Source organism: Herpailurus yagouaroundi, unplaced genomic scaffold (assembly GCF_014898765.1).
Source record: "Herpailurus yagouaroundi ecotype Mexico unplaced genomic scaffold, PumYag 186, whole genome shotgun sequence".
Lineage (NCBI taxonomy): Eukaryota > Metazoa > Chordata > Mammalia > Carnivora > Felidae > Herpailurus > Herpailurus yagouaroundi.
In genome coordinates this window covers 30,671,678-30,687,412 of record NW_024412417.1, presented here as the reverse complement: position 1 = coordinate 30,687,412, position 15,735 = coordinate 30,671,678, and the positions used below count along the sequence as shown (strand labels likewise).

General features: G+C 39.8%; 2 long non-coding RNA genes across 2 annotated transcripts; both read right to left on the bottom strand.

The window, feature by feature from the left end:
* Positions 1-2,868: 2,868 nt before the first annotated feature.
* Positions 2,869-7,432, bottom strand: LOC121043207 (uncharacterized). Its single transcript, XR_005796728.1, has 3 exons — positions 7,352-7,432; positions 6,654-6,677; positions 2,869-3,086 (listed from the first exon to the last, which is right to left on the bottom strand). It is a non-coding gene; the product is annotated as an uncharacterized LOC121043207 (long non-coding RNA).
* A 3,528-nt stretch (positions 7,433-10,960) lies between these two features.
* On the bottom strand, positions 10,961-14,941 carry LOC121043206 (uncharacterized). The gene is made up of 3 exons (XR_005796727.1): positions 14,601-14,941; positions 12,012-12,066; positions 10,961-11,047 (listed from the first exon to the last, which is right to left on the bottom strand). It is a non-coding gene; the product is annotated as an uncharacterized LOC121043206 (long non-coding RNA).
* Between the last annotated feature and the right edge of the window lie 794 nt (positions 14,942-15,735).

Genomic DNA, 15,735 nt, shown 5'->3' with positions numbered 1-15,735 from the left:
ATATCTGCTCTACTGTATCCAATCTAAAGAGTCCTCCAATTTAACTTTCCCGTAGCCAGATTCCCCAATTACCCTTAGCCATTCCAATGCCACTAGACACAGGGTTATGTATGACAGAGGGGTAGAAGAAAGAGACAGCAGCCTTCACCGATTGCAGTTTAAATATATGGTGTGAATATCATAAAACATAGAATCATGGGAACACCTTGCTAGGACCCCTTACAGTGTCCCAGAGTATATCTGCCTCCAGTTGGGAGGGGAAGGTATTTGCTCCCTCTCTGCATAAAATAGATGATTTTTCCAGTCCTGAGAAGTCTTAAGCAAAACATCATTTTGGAATCTCCAGAATGTCACAACTTTGGGCGAGTTGGGAAATAGTATTCTTGATACAGTTAGTAACATTTCTCAGAAGTCACAAACAACAAACAGCATGATATACCACCCTAAAGTGATGACTTCATTGGCAGGGCACCTTAGTGTGGATGAGGAGTGTGGGTGGGATGACGGTGGGCGGCTACCAAGGAAAGCATAAGTCATGAGACGATTATATGCAGGGGTGAGACTGCCCCTGAGGAGCTTCCCCAGAATTCTTGGGGAACGGGCCTTTGTCTTGAACTATGAAATATATGTTATTTCTATTAATATAATATCACTAAGTTTACACGGGAAATTGGGTAGTGCCTACTTCATTTCCAAATCCCAGAGCAAGTCTACACCCTGTACCAAATGGATTTAGATAATGATGAGTGCCAGGATATCTCATGCATAACATCACTGATACGATCTTTGCCGTAACCCAGATTCTATGCTTTGAATCCAACCATCTCCTAGGAGACAACTAGGCACCTGTCCAACATTGGCCAAATGTCAAACTAAGACCACAAAAGATGAGCAGTTGTGGTCTCGTATATGACCCAGTCCTCATTCCCAGACCTCACGACTGCAAGAACTGCTGCCCAACCAATTTTGTAGGTGTAGCACCCAAGAGCAATTATGTGGCCAAGTGTGTCCCATTTGAATCTCCTGGAAAACAAAATAAGTACAGCCCTTATCCAAAGAACCCTCTCTTTTCTATTCTCTTATCGCCCACCAATAACACTTGGTTCTGGCCCACCCTCTGTTCTTAAAGTGCAATTTATTTCATTCCTTGAAAATGATGCTTCCAAAATTGTATTCCAATCAGATTTGCATGCATCTCCCTATTACTATGTACCAATCTTTCCACGCCAACACCAGCCATTCTGTCACAGATAGCCCCGTTGTCTTTAGCCACTTGCCATTTCTTTGGGCCAATAATCAAATGCCAACTTAAATAGACATAGAAAGTACCTCCCCGCTGGCCCCAGGAACAGTAACGGACAATAAGGAGGAACATAAGGGTGAAAAAAGAGTCACAGCAAGGATTTTTTTCCCTTTGGACAGAATTTGGACTTGTATTTTCTTTCCCACCAGACACCAGTCTTAGTTCGGCATATAGTATGGGCCCATTGCTTTACCTATTTCATATCACTGATCAACAAGACAACCCTGCTAAATAAGCATTATTATTATACCCATTTCCAATATGCAAAAGCTAATGCTCCGTGACACTAAGAAAAAAAATGACCTGCTAGGTTAGCAATCATGGAACTGCAATTCTAACCTAGATTTGCTGCCCCCAGGGCTCCATCCAGGCTGCAGCCTCTGGATTTTCCTTCAGAGAGAACTCAGTCCTGTTCAGTGTTAGGATTGTTTGTTTTCTGTGTTGGCCAAGGGCAGGAAAACCATTTTAAAGGAATTTCAACTAAAAGGCAAGTATATAAATAAATAAGGTGCCTGCCTCCTCCTGAGCCATATACTGCCAGCTCCAAGCCTCGTTCTTTCCCATTCCTTTAAAGAGGACTTTCAAAAGCAGAAGAGACATGTGACATCATAAAAACTCTCTAAAATACACACTTGCAAGCTGCCATTTGTTTCTGAAGGACTTACTGAGTGCTGTCTGCACTTTAAAAATTCTTACTTCTTCTAACCACTCTGTGAAATAAAGATGATCCATGATGCAGAGGAAAGAATTGAGGTTTAAAGGTTAAGTGGTTTGTGCAATGTAGCTAGAAAGAGGGTGAAAAAGTAAAGTAATGCCCGTCTGACCCCAGAATGCATTCTCTGAAGTATTACATTACACTTTCTCACATTTGTTGGAGTGATTCATGTGTCCTTCACAGTTACTCATTTTATACCAGCTTAGAAGTCAAGCTTTCCTCTTCTGTGGCCACTTCCAAAGCACTGCCCCATGTAGGGTAGCCAGAGCATGGTCTTTGGAGCCAGAATGCCTGAGTTTAACTCCTAGCGATACCACTTGGTAAATGTGTGAACTTAGGCAACTTAATTAACGTCTCTGTCTCAGTTCCTTCATCTGTGAAATGGATATAGTACCAGTGCATACATGGTAAGCTATCGTGAGGGTTAAATAACTTAAATACGTAAGCAATCCAAAGTGTGTATGATGCCTATAAAGTACTCTGTGTGTGTTTGCATAAAAGGATATATGACGCATGGTAAGTACCGTGTCAATATTTGCACAGAAGAATATCCGATACCTAGTAAGATCTGACCTTTCATGTTTGCGTTCACCTCTTCTTGGCATGCCTTGCTCCAGCATGGGCCTCAGCAGTGGCTTAGTTTTTGTGTAGTCTGACACTACCTGCTACAGCAAACCACCCGTCCGTCTCTCGTTTTCTTTCCTGGGCTTTCCCTGACACTATGGTGTAATTCCCTTAGCGACACCCACCAGGCATCAGATGTGGAGGTGTGAGTGAATTATCTCCCTGTGTGGCAACCCTTGACCAATGTGGGTGGAATAAGAGGGGATGAGTCAATGCCTACCTCTTCCATCTCTCAGGAGATCATTCAGAGGATCATTTCACAGAGTCCTTGGGGCGTGCGGCGGGTGGGAGCTTTGGAGATGGAAATGAATGGAGTCCCTAGGAATAAGCGATCTGAGCTTCGGAGACTTCGAAGAAGGGTATCAGTTTCCATGCCCGCCATACGAGAGTCCGTTATTCTTGGTGCCAGCTTGTTTCCCACTCCATCGCGTGTAGAACATGGTGCTAAGTAAAGCAGAACAGCAGAGAAATAAAATCCATTAGATCACATATCCCACAGATGGGATCTTGTTTTCCTTGGCCTAATATGACCTAACTAATTTGCCTCCAGTAAGAAATTGATCCTATTCAAGAAATACAGTGTGATGCATGAGAAAGCAGCAGACATGAGCTTCAAATTCCTGTCTATGTTTAATTAGTTTTATGACCCTAGGAAAGATACTAAGCCACTTTAAATCCCAACTATCTTATTACAAAATGGGAGATATCACTCAATGATTTCTACAGTCTTTCTTATAAAATTAAAATTCTGGTTTCCAATGCCTTTTGACAGTTACTAACACTTTGTGAATTATTTGGAGCACATGATGAAAATAGATTAAAGTCTGTTAAACATCTTATAATCTATCCTACTTGAAACAGATGTGGCATCCCTTTTATTCATGGATTTGCAAATAATTTAATTTAAAAATTTAAAATAAATCTATCATACCTAAAATGTAAAAATAATCTAGCCATTATTCACATGGTGGGCAGGCTACAGTTTGAAAAATACTTTGTATAACAGCATCTCTGTAATTTGATTCTTATAACATTCTTATAGTATTAATACCATTAATAACTCCCATTTGGGGAAAAAGGAAGTAAATTCAAAGAGGCCATGCAATTTCCTTTCAGTTACATGGTAAGTAATTAGTAGACATAAAGTTTTTCATTAAGGGTCTACCCTTTCTAAAAACTGATTTTCCACTAGGGCCATACAAAATAAACAAAAACAAACAATGAAGGTGAGAGATAAAAGTTGTTCAACCAGATAAGTGAGGGAAGACAAATATCAATGTGATGGAGACACCTTCTGGTTTTGTAGAAATATCCTTTCTTCCTGCCTATATAGTAAAATCTTTGAGGTCATGGGTAAGTGTCTTATGTAATGTTTTGTGTTCTCACTCTGGACTTGCACACAGTAAGTACTAACTAATTAATCATCAGATAAATGAGTGACTGAATGATCAACTGGAACTGAGAAATAGGAACAAATTTATTTCCTGTAGGATTCCTTCCTTTAGTTGCCAGTCCAGGCAAGGCAAAATGTTTCTCTGCTCTAATAATGCCAAGACAATTACAACATGTGTTACAGAATACTGGAATCCTCTCTCTGTGGCTCTGTCTTGATAGCCCATGAGCTGTATGAAAGGGTCTGGTGTTTAATCATCTATTTGTCGTGTGCCCCTAGAATGTGGTAGATAAAAGAAATATGTGTTGAATCAAAGAATGAGTAAAAGACAGAAAGAATTTGGAAGAAGGAGAACAATATGGCAATTTGGGATTTATTAATATTGTGGTGTTATTTGAAGCTGGAGAGAGTAGTGGGATTAGAAACGCAGGAACTAGACTCTTGGAGATATTCACAGTTGGGGGGGGGGAATGGAGGGAAGACTTGTAACAGAAGAGTTACTGAAGATCAACTGGGAGAACCAGAAAAGTGTGAGATCATGCAAATAAAGAAGAAAGTGGCAAATCACCCTCGTGGCCATTCCATTACAATGTATTTATAGGGCCTTGTATAAAATTTATATTTAGCATGGATGCTTAGAGAACCACTATAAGTCGTTATTCAGCGTTAGTTTGGGCCACAACCTCAGAAAACCTAAAGCAAGAGAGGCTCTGGAAATATGTAACTTTGAGTCTGGAATTTCTAATCCTTGCTGTGTGGGCCGAAGCAAATTAGCCTGAATGTGTCTCGATTTTGTTTGTAGGGTGAAAACATCACCATCTCACTCATTGGGTTGTTTTATGCAATCACTAATAAAACATAATGATAAAGCTCTCTGCAAATATGAAGTGCTATTGAAATGTAGAGAAATACACTGGACATCTTTGTATTCCATCAGACACATCCCGGGAGACATTTCCTTCCTTCCAGAACATGTACACTCAATGAAGTGTCCATCTGGCAAGTTAGACTGTGCCAAGAGTGGAAAGGCAAATTATTATAAGGTAAACAGCTGAGTGCTCGTGTGCAAAGGTGGTACAAAAGACTTGTAGCCGTGCCTGCATAGGGTTAAGAATAGGGATTAAGATGCCCCAGAACGTGCAACGTACTTGATATTTTCCCCGGGGAGAATGAAGGCAGGGAAAATTTCTGGCTACCTGGGCCTCTTTGCCTTCCCTCCAAAAACATTACACTTGGCTAATGGAGCTGTAACTTTGTTTTGATTTCCTGAGTGGTCTTGAGTTACCTAATATCTGGCTTGCTTCCCTAAATGGTTGCTTCTTAGATCTCTCCAGTAAAATCATACTTAAACCATTTTCATTAGGAACCGAGTACTACATGATCATAAAGTACCTCATGAAATGCCTTGATTAGCAGAGATCAAAGGCTGAGATTCATTAGTTTTGCTTTCTTTCCCCTCCTACTTTGCCTTTGCGTTAAACTGCATTAACCTGACTAGCTCGGCTCTCCAGAGTTTGCACAATCTGGAAAAGATAACTTCTGCTGAGAAGTCTGGCTTTTCTTTGAAGCACATGGCTTGCAGGTTTTCTGTGGCCCAAGGCATAGTCAACAAGCTGTCTATTCCGTCTATTCCGTGGAGAGAAACAGCCCCTTCTCAGCAAGTAGCACCACTGTGGTTGTTTCTGCAGTGCTCCGAGGGTTGAGAAAGACTTGGATTAACACCATGGTCAAAGGTTATGAGCCGATGAGCCTGGCTTTCCTCACCAAATTGAGCCATTTCAAACTCACTCAAGAGTCAAACTGTTAACAAAACTGTCCACCATAATGTGGCGGTGGGGGCGGAGGGGTCCTCCTTATTCAGGCATGCCTGAGTTTAAATTCTGGCTCCTTCACCTCTTTGAGCTTCAAGGTTCTCACATGTGAATTTGGGATATCAGTGTGACTTCACAGCCCTGTTGTTAAGACTCAGATGAGATAATGTTTACAAAACACCTACCAGAGCCTAGCACATAGGAAACACTCAGTAAGTGGTGACATATATATAAATGCTAATTCAATGCACCCTTACGATTCTAGAAAAGGAGAAGGGCTAACGGCGACATGCTAACTATTTTCTGGAAAGTGCTTTCAATTGTTCCGCCACAGCAGCCTCCAATTTGCTTTGGGGTTAATATTCCAGTAAGGAATGGAAGATGTTTCCTTGGATTAGCTATTCGGAGCCAGGCAAACCTCAAACATTCCCACAAGCACATGGAAGAGGATGTCTACTCTTGGTCTCAGAGCAAGAGACACAGTGGATAATCGGGCTTTCTGCATTGTGAGGTTGAGTGACATGAAATAGAGACAAGGTAAACTTTTGTCTTTTTTTTTAAATACTTATAATTAGACTTTTTTCTATGTATGAAACCTCAGGTAAAATCTGGCCATTTTCCAAATGGAGAAAGCAGACTCTCTTCTTGGAATTTTGGTTCAAGTCTCATCTGACAATGTCAGTTTGATTTTCTCCATCTCTGTAGTCTTCTTGAATTTTTTCTGCATTATCATAGTAGTGTAATTTATAAGAGCAGCTATAATTTTTATATTACCAACAATTATCACTAGCAATTAGCAATACTCACTGAGTGTTTATACTGTGCCAGGCCCTATAAAAAGAAAGGCATCTATTTAGACTGTAGCGTAACTCAAGTAATAAAAACTAACACTGAAGTGCTCCCTCTGGTTCCATCAGCCTCCGGGTTTTAGCACGTGTAATGTTTGCATCACCCCTAAGAATTAGGTATGATCCTCATTCTCATATTCCAGATGAAGAAATTAAACTCAGGGAGTGAAAAACCTCCCCCAAGGTGTCACAGCTATTCAATAGCAACACTGGGTTCCAACTCGTGTCTCTCTGAATCCAGAATTCAAGTTATTTATTACCTGCTTTACTAGCCCCTCTCATGTTTTCTTTCATAATCCCCCAATTTTTCATTCCAAAAACTGCCATGCTAAGGGCTGGAATGGGATGAGGGGGTACATAAAACAAATTATTAGCCTGAGCTCCCCTCCTAAAAAAAAAAGGTTCATTTCTCAGAAGAGACATGTTAGGTCCTATACCCCATGCTTTGTCTCTATTCCACCCCCACCTTACATTAGATTTTGATTTAAAATTCACTGCTGTCTGTGATTTGCTTGATCTCAGTAGTGCTTAATACCCTGTATCTGAGGGGGTCAATTTTATTTTACTGGTTGTCTGGATAAACTCTTCTGTACTACCTTCACCTCCATGTCCCGCTGCATCGAAGGTGCTTGTAGAGAAACCAAATAGGAATCTTACCCTCACTCCTCCAATTTCCTCTTCCTCAGAGACATATCCAGTGGGGCATAACTGAACAGACACACTTTGTGGGATACACCCTATGGGAGACTACAAAGGAGAGAACAAAGCTCACAAAAGTTAATCAATCCTTTTACCCCTGGATTACAAAACTTCCCCTATAAAGATGTGGTCTGAGCATGGCTTTCATTTATAAAGTGTAAAGACTGTATATTTTAAACATAATTACAAAACGCTAAAGATTTCAATTATTAAGGATCATAGAATACTTTGTGAGCCAATTTTTATATTATATCATAGATAATAGTTGTATTGATTAATATGACCAATAGCCTTTGCAATTTTGAGGACAGGAAGAGATTTATTTACCTTTGAAAAATCAGGTTAGGGGGGTGCCTGGGTGGCTCAGTTGGTTAAGCGTCTGGCCTCGGCTCAAGTCATGATCTCATGGTTGGTGAGTTCAAGCCCCGTGTGGGGCTCTGTGCTGACAGCTCAGAGCCTGGAGCTGCTTCGGATTCTGTGACTCCCTCTCTCTCTCTGCTCCACCCCTGCTTGTGCTCAATCTCTCTCTCTCTCTCTCTCTCTCTCTCAAAAAAAAAAAAAAAAACCATTAAAAATTTAAAGAAAAAGAAAATTCAGGTTATGTGGTATAGTGTCTAGCACATGGAAGCCAGTAAAATGTTTGTTGATTCACTGGCTGAATGAGTACGTGAGTAAAGTTCATCAATGCATAACTTGGCCATCTTAAGAATTATGTGTCGATTCAACCGGGCCATGAAGTGCCCAGATATTTAAACATTATTTTGCATATTTTTGTGAAGGTGTTTCTGGATGGTATTTGAGTCAGTTTTACTCCCCAAATGCCTGGGCCTCATCCAATTCACTGAAGGCCTGAACAGAAGAAAAAAGGCCGAGTAAGAATTTTCTTTTTTCTGCTTGACCATGTTCAAGCTTAGACATGGTTCTTCTGTAATTCAAGTAATAAAAGCTAACACTCAGACTCACATTCAGACTAAAATTCCAGCATTGGCTCTCTTGGTTCTCAGACTTTTGAAATGATACTAACATAAACTAACAGCTCACCTGGATCTAGACTTCGCCGTCTCCATAATCACATGAGCAGTCCTTAGTAATAAATTTTTCTGTCTCTCTCTGTCTCTCTGTCTCTTTCTCCCTCTCTCTCTCTCTACACACACACACACACACACACACACACACACACACACACATATGCACGCACAGATACAGTTGACCTTTGAATAACATGGGTTTTAACTTCACAGATCCACTTACATGTAGATTTTTAAAAAGAGAGTTGAAAGCAAAAGCCACAAGGCATTTATTTATAACTGCCCACCCAAGTTTCCACAGGATTGAATCAAAGCCAACTGGCCCAGAGATCTCACCTGCTGTCTTCTGAGTACCCATGGAAGCCAGCGCTGAAGCTTTCACCAGCCTCCAGGGCTAGGACTGGGCAGGGCTGTGGACTGCCCTGTGTGCAGGATGGAGTGGTTTGGTGAGCAATCCTAACTGAAAAACTCCAAGTTCTCAGGTCTCCAAAGTTTCTGGTCTTGGGCCGTTCCTGGGCTGGAAAGCACCCTTCCCCCCGAGTGGCACCCCAGCCAGCGTCCTCCAGAGGTCAGGCACTCCTGTGTGTTGGCACCTGCTGTTGGCCACTGGCTGGGTACACCTCAGGCATAAGGCGCAGCTGTACTCTGCCTCCTGTGGGCCTGTCCTGTGCCTCCTGCTGCAGATCCAGGCCACCAGGCTGCAGAACATTGTGATCCTGGGGCCAGCTGCTTCCACCGTCCCGGTCCTGCTGGGCCATCTAAGGCAGGTTTTTCTCCCCCAAATCAATACACACACGCTGTTGTAAATGTATTTTCTCTTCTTTGTGCTTTTCTTAATAACATTTCTTTTCTCTAGCTTGCTTTATTGTAAGAATACAGTAAAATACATATGACATACAAAATACGTGTGAATCCACTGTTTATGCTATTGGCAAGGCTTCCAGTCAATGGTAAGTGAGTTCTTAGTAGTTAAGTTTTTAAGGGGTCAAAAGTTGTACACAGATTTTTGATTGTAGGAGAGTGTTGGTGTCCCTAACCTCTGCATTGTTCAAGGGCCAACTGTATACAGTAGAGTATAGTTAACTATCATCAATCACTATGCTGTACATTAGGTTTCCAGAACATATTCATCTTACATAACTGAAATTTTATACTCTTTGACCAACATCTCATTTCCTCTTCCTCATAGCCCCTGTCGACCACCATTCTATGAGTTTGACTGTCTGAGATTTTTCATGTAAGTGGTATCATGTAGCATTTGTCTTTTTGTGTCTGGCTTTATTTCACTTAGCATATGACCTCCATGTTCATCCACGTGGTTGCAAATGGCAGGATTTTCATTTGGTCCACCAATCCCACTGCTAGATATATATCCAAAGGAACTGAAATCAGGATCTTGAGAGATGTCTTCTCTCCCATGTTCACTGTAGCCAAGACACGGAATCAACTCAATGTCCATTTATGAAAGAATGCATTGAAGAAGGTGGTATATACATTAGATGGAATATTACTCAGTGTTGAAACAAGTTTCCTTTCTAAATGAAATTTATTTTTTCACTTTGTTGTTTAACATTTGAACAAGGTAACGATGTAAGTTGTTAAACACAGTATCTGACATTTAGTAAACACTGAGAATGAATTAGACTCCATTGTAATGCTAGTAGGGATTGTCTTTGGAACTGTTCCCAGCTTTTCCTCGAACACGCTTGTACCAGTTTGGAGAGGGGCAGTCATGGAACTTGTGTTGTGTCAGGGCAGAGCTCAGAAACTAATCCTGGAAAGCTGCATATGAACATATCTAACATAAATATATATAAGAAACCATGGTGGATGTTCAAAAGGCAGTGTATCAAAGTGGTTAAGCTTCAGCTCTAGAGTCAGATCATCTAGATCCATGTTCTAATGGGTGTGTAATTTTTTACAAATTGCTTCATGTTTCTATGTCTCATTTTCCTCACCCACGAATACAAATAATCTTAGTATCTACTGCATAGGATTGTTTTAACAGTAAGAGTTAATATAGGTTCGATTCTTTGAGCTTTTCTGGCACATAGGAAGAACTGAATTAGTGTTTGTGATTGTTATAATGAATACCTTTTAGAAAGGAAGAAGTTAAGGCTTAAAAAAGTCAAGCAACTCACTCAAGGTGACACAGCCAGGGAGTAGAAGAATTGAGTCTTGAACCTAATTCCGTCTAATTCCAAAGCCTGTATTCTTTTCCATTATTTTAGTGTTTCTCAAATTTGAGTGATGGATAGACTCCTTTTAAAAGAAACAGAAGTTCTGTTTAATATCAATGTTGATTTGTAGTATTTTTGTTATAACGCTGCTAAAATATATGCAACACTAACCTAGATGTAACTTCTTATGCCTATAAATCATCTAAGCTATAACATTTAAACACATTTACTAAGTAAATGCAAACAAAAGTTGCAACCCAGTAAAATTCAATTTGGTAACATTTATTTCATGTGATGGATGTTGTTGTTTTCTTGAAAGTGAAACCACTCACAAAGGAACATGGTACTCACTGTTAAGATTCAAGTTCTTTTGTGGTCATCACGCCCATACATCTGTGTGCTCTGAGATCAGTCATTTTTTCCACCACTCTTCTCTGTTCCAACTACTGTGAAACCATAACATGATGTCATTTGGCCTCCACTTGGCAGAAATGCACCATTTACATAGTAATTCTGCCTCCATTTCTTTTTCACTTTAGCCTGAGATGAAGTGGAACTATTTGGGTGCAACAAATTAAAAAAAAAACAAACACTATCGAGTATGGGACAATTATTGGTTGTGAGGTTGCCATCAGATGGTCAAAAATATGCCTATGTACATATTTTTAAATTGCCATTGACATGAAATTCCCAAATTAAAAATTCTCATGGACCCTTGGGAATACGCTCAAGGATCCCCAGAGAACAAAAGATCTTAGTTTAGGAAATTCTGAGCTGCTCTCTGTCTCCTCTCTCCTGTCTAGAAGGAGAATTCATTTATGCCATAACTAATTTAGGATAATGTTTGAGTCATGCTAACGTAGAGCTGACTGGAAGGAGGTAAGAAGCAATAGTTTCAAGTCTGCCTCCAATGGAAAGTGACAAAGCTATTTTTTCTGAATATGCAGAATCGGCAATGTTGGGGAGGGATGATTTTTATTTATGACTTCCTGTGGCGGCTGAGAAAAAAGGAGTCACAGTCATGGATGACTATTATTTTACTCTTTTTAAAGGGGCGATCAATGACTAATGCTTATCTGGCATGTTACCATTTATAAAGGGCTTTCTCCAGCTTGATATCTCCCACCTTCAACCACACCCAGATGAAAAAATTTCTCAACGCAAGCATCATGAATTAGGGAGCTGATATTTAAACCAGGTGTCCTAACTTCAAACCTCCCTACATTCTGCAATACCACGCCACTCTACATGCATTCTCTTCTGGACACAAATGGGAGAGAAGGCATCATATATTGTACGTTATTCCTGAATTTATCTCTCCAGAGGCAAGCGGCCTGAACTTTCACAAAAGTCATAACAAAATGTTAACAGCATGGGACTCTCGACTTATGTTCCATCTTCATCACTTACCAGCTCTGTGACGTTGGAAAAGTTATGTAAACCCTCCAAGTTGCAGTAGCCTCATCTGAAAAATAAGAAGGCATACCCTTTTCATGGGGTTATTTGAAAGATTAACCATGAAAATACATATTAAGAGGTTGGCACAATACCCGTGTGTGGCACTAATAACATATAACGTACGGTGCTTACTCTTTGCCAGACACTCTTTAAATGCTTTACATATTAGCTCAATTAATCCTCATATAACAACACTTTGAGTTAGATATTATTTTCTTCCTATTTGGCAGATGGGGAAACTAAAGGACAGAGAGATTAAGTGAGTTGTCTAAGGTCACACATTTGGAAAGTTTTGGAGGTGGAAATCTTAACCCGGACCCACGGACCCCAAATCTATGTTCCAGAGTCCATGCTTATTGGCAGGCTCTCCACTATCTCGCCATGTTTGCTAGCTCTAAGTATTGTAACTACAGAAAGGGATTCTCTTTATTTAGTCTCCCATCCTGCCGTCTATCTCAATCTCCATGGCCACTTTTCAGATCTCTTTAAGCTCCTTCCTGAAATACTGCAACATCACTCAAATCTTTTACACAATTATAGTCTTAGCTCCATCTAATCAATTTTCCACATTGTAGCCAGCACCATGTTTGGTATAACCATTTCTCCTCCTCATTACAGCCTCTCTAAGGTTAATCATTACCCTCAGAATATTGTCATGATAGGAGCCCTGTTTTCTTTTCCAATCTCATCCCCTTCCACCTCCTCCCATTTGACATTCTAGGAATCCAGACTATTTGTAGTTTCCTGAATACGCCATTCACTCTCATCATACTCAGAAGCATTTTTCCTATGAATCTGACCACATTTCTACGAATGGCTAACTTCTTCATATCCTTTAAAAATCATTTTAAGCATCTCTCTTTTACAAGAAGTCTTTCCTGATATCCTTACTTTATTCCTGAATTCTAGATGTGATTATATTCACATTTACAAAGCAGGAATGTATTCTAATTCTCAAAAAAGGCACCCCCAAATACTAATACTATCAATTGCTATGCAGAACGATGACATCATAGAGGGTTTTATATCAGAGTCACTTTGAGAAAATACTAAATAGCAACTGAGCTAAATATTATCACCAGATTTCCTGCTGAAACAATAGCAGTGTTGAGTGAATCCAGCCTTGGTTGTGTTCATGTAGCAAGAAATCTTTGTATACCACTTTGTGATCATTAAAGCTCAGAAGATGTTTTCCCAAGATATTCCCACCTTTTATTTATTCCTCCCACCCCTCATTCCCTTGTTATTAAGTTCATGTTTGTCAAGAAAAAAAAAACTGGCTTTTTTATATCTGATTTGTTTGCACTTGACTCATCAAAAATGTTTGCAAAGAGCCTTGATGTCCAAGAAGACTCTGGAGCCTCTTGGTAGGTCTTTAAGACATTTCCCCCCTCCCAAGAACTGAGAGACTGTTTCTGGGTAAATCAAGTAAATGGGAACTTCAAATAACTTAAGACTGTTAAAGGGATCAAAATATATGCATGAACATGCTGGCATGTGCTCTCATGTTCTTAAGTTATGTATCCATGCACAAAGTTTTTGATTTCTCTCTGAATTTCAGGAAACAGGTTGTGGCACAGCTTGACCCAAGGAACCCTTCTTAAACTATTACACAGTTCCCTAGGTCCTAATGGGATTCCTTCGTCCTTGATGTCACTAACATTCTGAAATCAGAAGGTACCATTTCCCAGAGAACAATTAATCTCAGAATTTCTTTCAGAATAGCCTTTGGCTTACTGCCACCTAAGGTAGAGCAGGGTCCTCCCCGCCAATTCACCTGGATTCTTGCTTCCTGGCTATGCCAGGTAGTCTGGCCCAGCTTGTGGAAGAGCGAGCAAGCAAGCCTCAGAAAAGATAATGCAATCCATGTGTCCCAGCATAAATGTCTCTGTTTTTACCACATGGCCGTAAGTCATTTACTCAAAGGTTCCAAATTATATTCTAAAAGTTCAACAAATAGTTCATTGTACAAGAGACTTGGGCACTTAATTAGAAACTGCAATACTTTGCTCATTGTATGTAATATTAAATGGCCCTTTTCTTCCATTATCCAAACGTTGTAGGTAATTTATCATGTAAGATGTCTTGTGCAGTACACTATGAAAGTATTGCAGCTACACACAAGTTACACAATTATGGCCTCGTCTGAGAAAAGGGTTTTCGAGAACACTTCCTTAATAGTTCTTCTTGGTCGCTTACTCTAATCCTTACCAAACCACAGGATGTCCTAACTTTTAAACTTACCACAACAGCAACAAAGCCCCCATCTAGTTACCAAACACTCTGGGAGGCTTCCTTTTTGGAATTCAGTTTCAGTTCTCTGCCTTTGCAAGTCACTAGAGGAAAATCATCGTATTGTTTCGAAGCCAGAGAACAGAAACTGAATTCAGTCACCTCCTTGGATGTATTGACACCATGACATCCTGATTTATCATTCCTAAACCTATTACCCTCTGGCACCACTCAGTAACCCTCGGAGAAAGGAAGATACAGCCACATATCCCCTGCCTTTACATATCTGAATGAGAACTAGAAACGTACCTAATGCCAAACAGCTGGATATGTGAATGCATCCTGATGCTTCCCTTTTTTATTCCATTTTCAGCCAGATGTTTGGCATCACAGAGACAACACCTAATGTTTCTAAAAAGAGTTTCAAAAATATTATGACTCTTCAGATTGGGGAGATGGGAAAACAGAGAACGAGGAAGATATAATTGAAATCTATACAATCATGAAGGATTTGAGTAAGGTGGCTCTAACTCATTCACGAGATCTCAGAATACTAGAAACATCCTTTGAAATTTGAGAGACTTTAAGCAACAAACAAAAGGACAAATGAGTTGAGAATAAACATATGGAACTCGTTACCCCAGAGGTAAGGAATGAAGATACACATACTAATTCAAAAATATTTATATATGTTCACAGACAATCAACAGAGTTATTAAAGGCAACAAAAATATTTGGGTACATTGCAAAATTTTGAACATTGGTGCCATGGAGGACAATTCTGACTTTTAGTGCACATTCCTTGGAGTAACTGTTTGTATCCATATGCCAGGTTGGTTGAAATCCAGTTTGGCAATTGTTATTTGCATGGTAGCTGCTTATAATTACTTGTTGAATGAATATTAATATGTATAGTGCTTTCAAGTACTTAAACTCTTACATATGCATTCTCATTTTATCCTTATTATAATGCTTTCATAGTGAAAAGGAGGAAAATTCCCAAGAGAATTTAGATGGAGGTAGCATGGGGAGAGAATGATTATGGCAGAGTAATAACAATTTTGAGCTCTGGGGTCAGAACTTTCTAGAACCCTGGCTCTACAAATCACAGTCTTTATCACTTTAGACAAGATACTTAAACTCTCCAAACCTTAATTTCCTTGTGGGTAAAAATGAAAATAATGAAAAGTCTACCTCATAGGGTTTCTGTGAGAATTAATGAGATATCTCATATAAAGCATACTGCTCAGTGTCTCGCACATAGTAAATACTCAATAAATACAAGCTATCTTAGAGATAAGAACATTTATTTGCAAAGCTATTAAGTAGTCTCATTATCCCACAAAACATGGCTTGTTAATTGTAATACTAAAAATCAAACAGAATTCTTTGGAATCTGAACACTCTGTTATTTCCATGTGCCTGGCATAAGCTATTGGGCCAA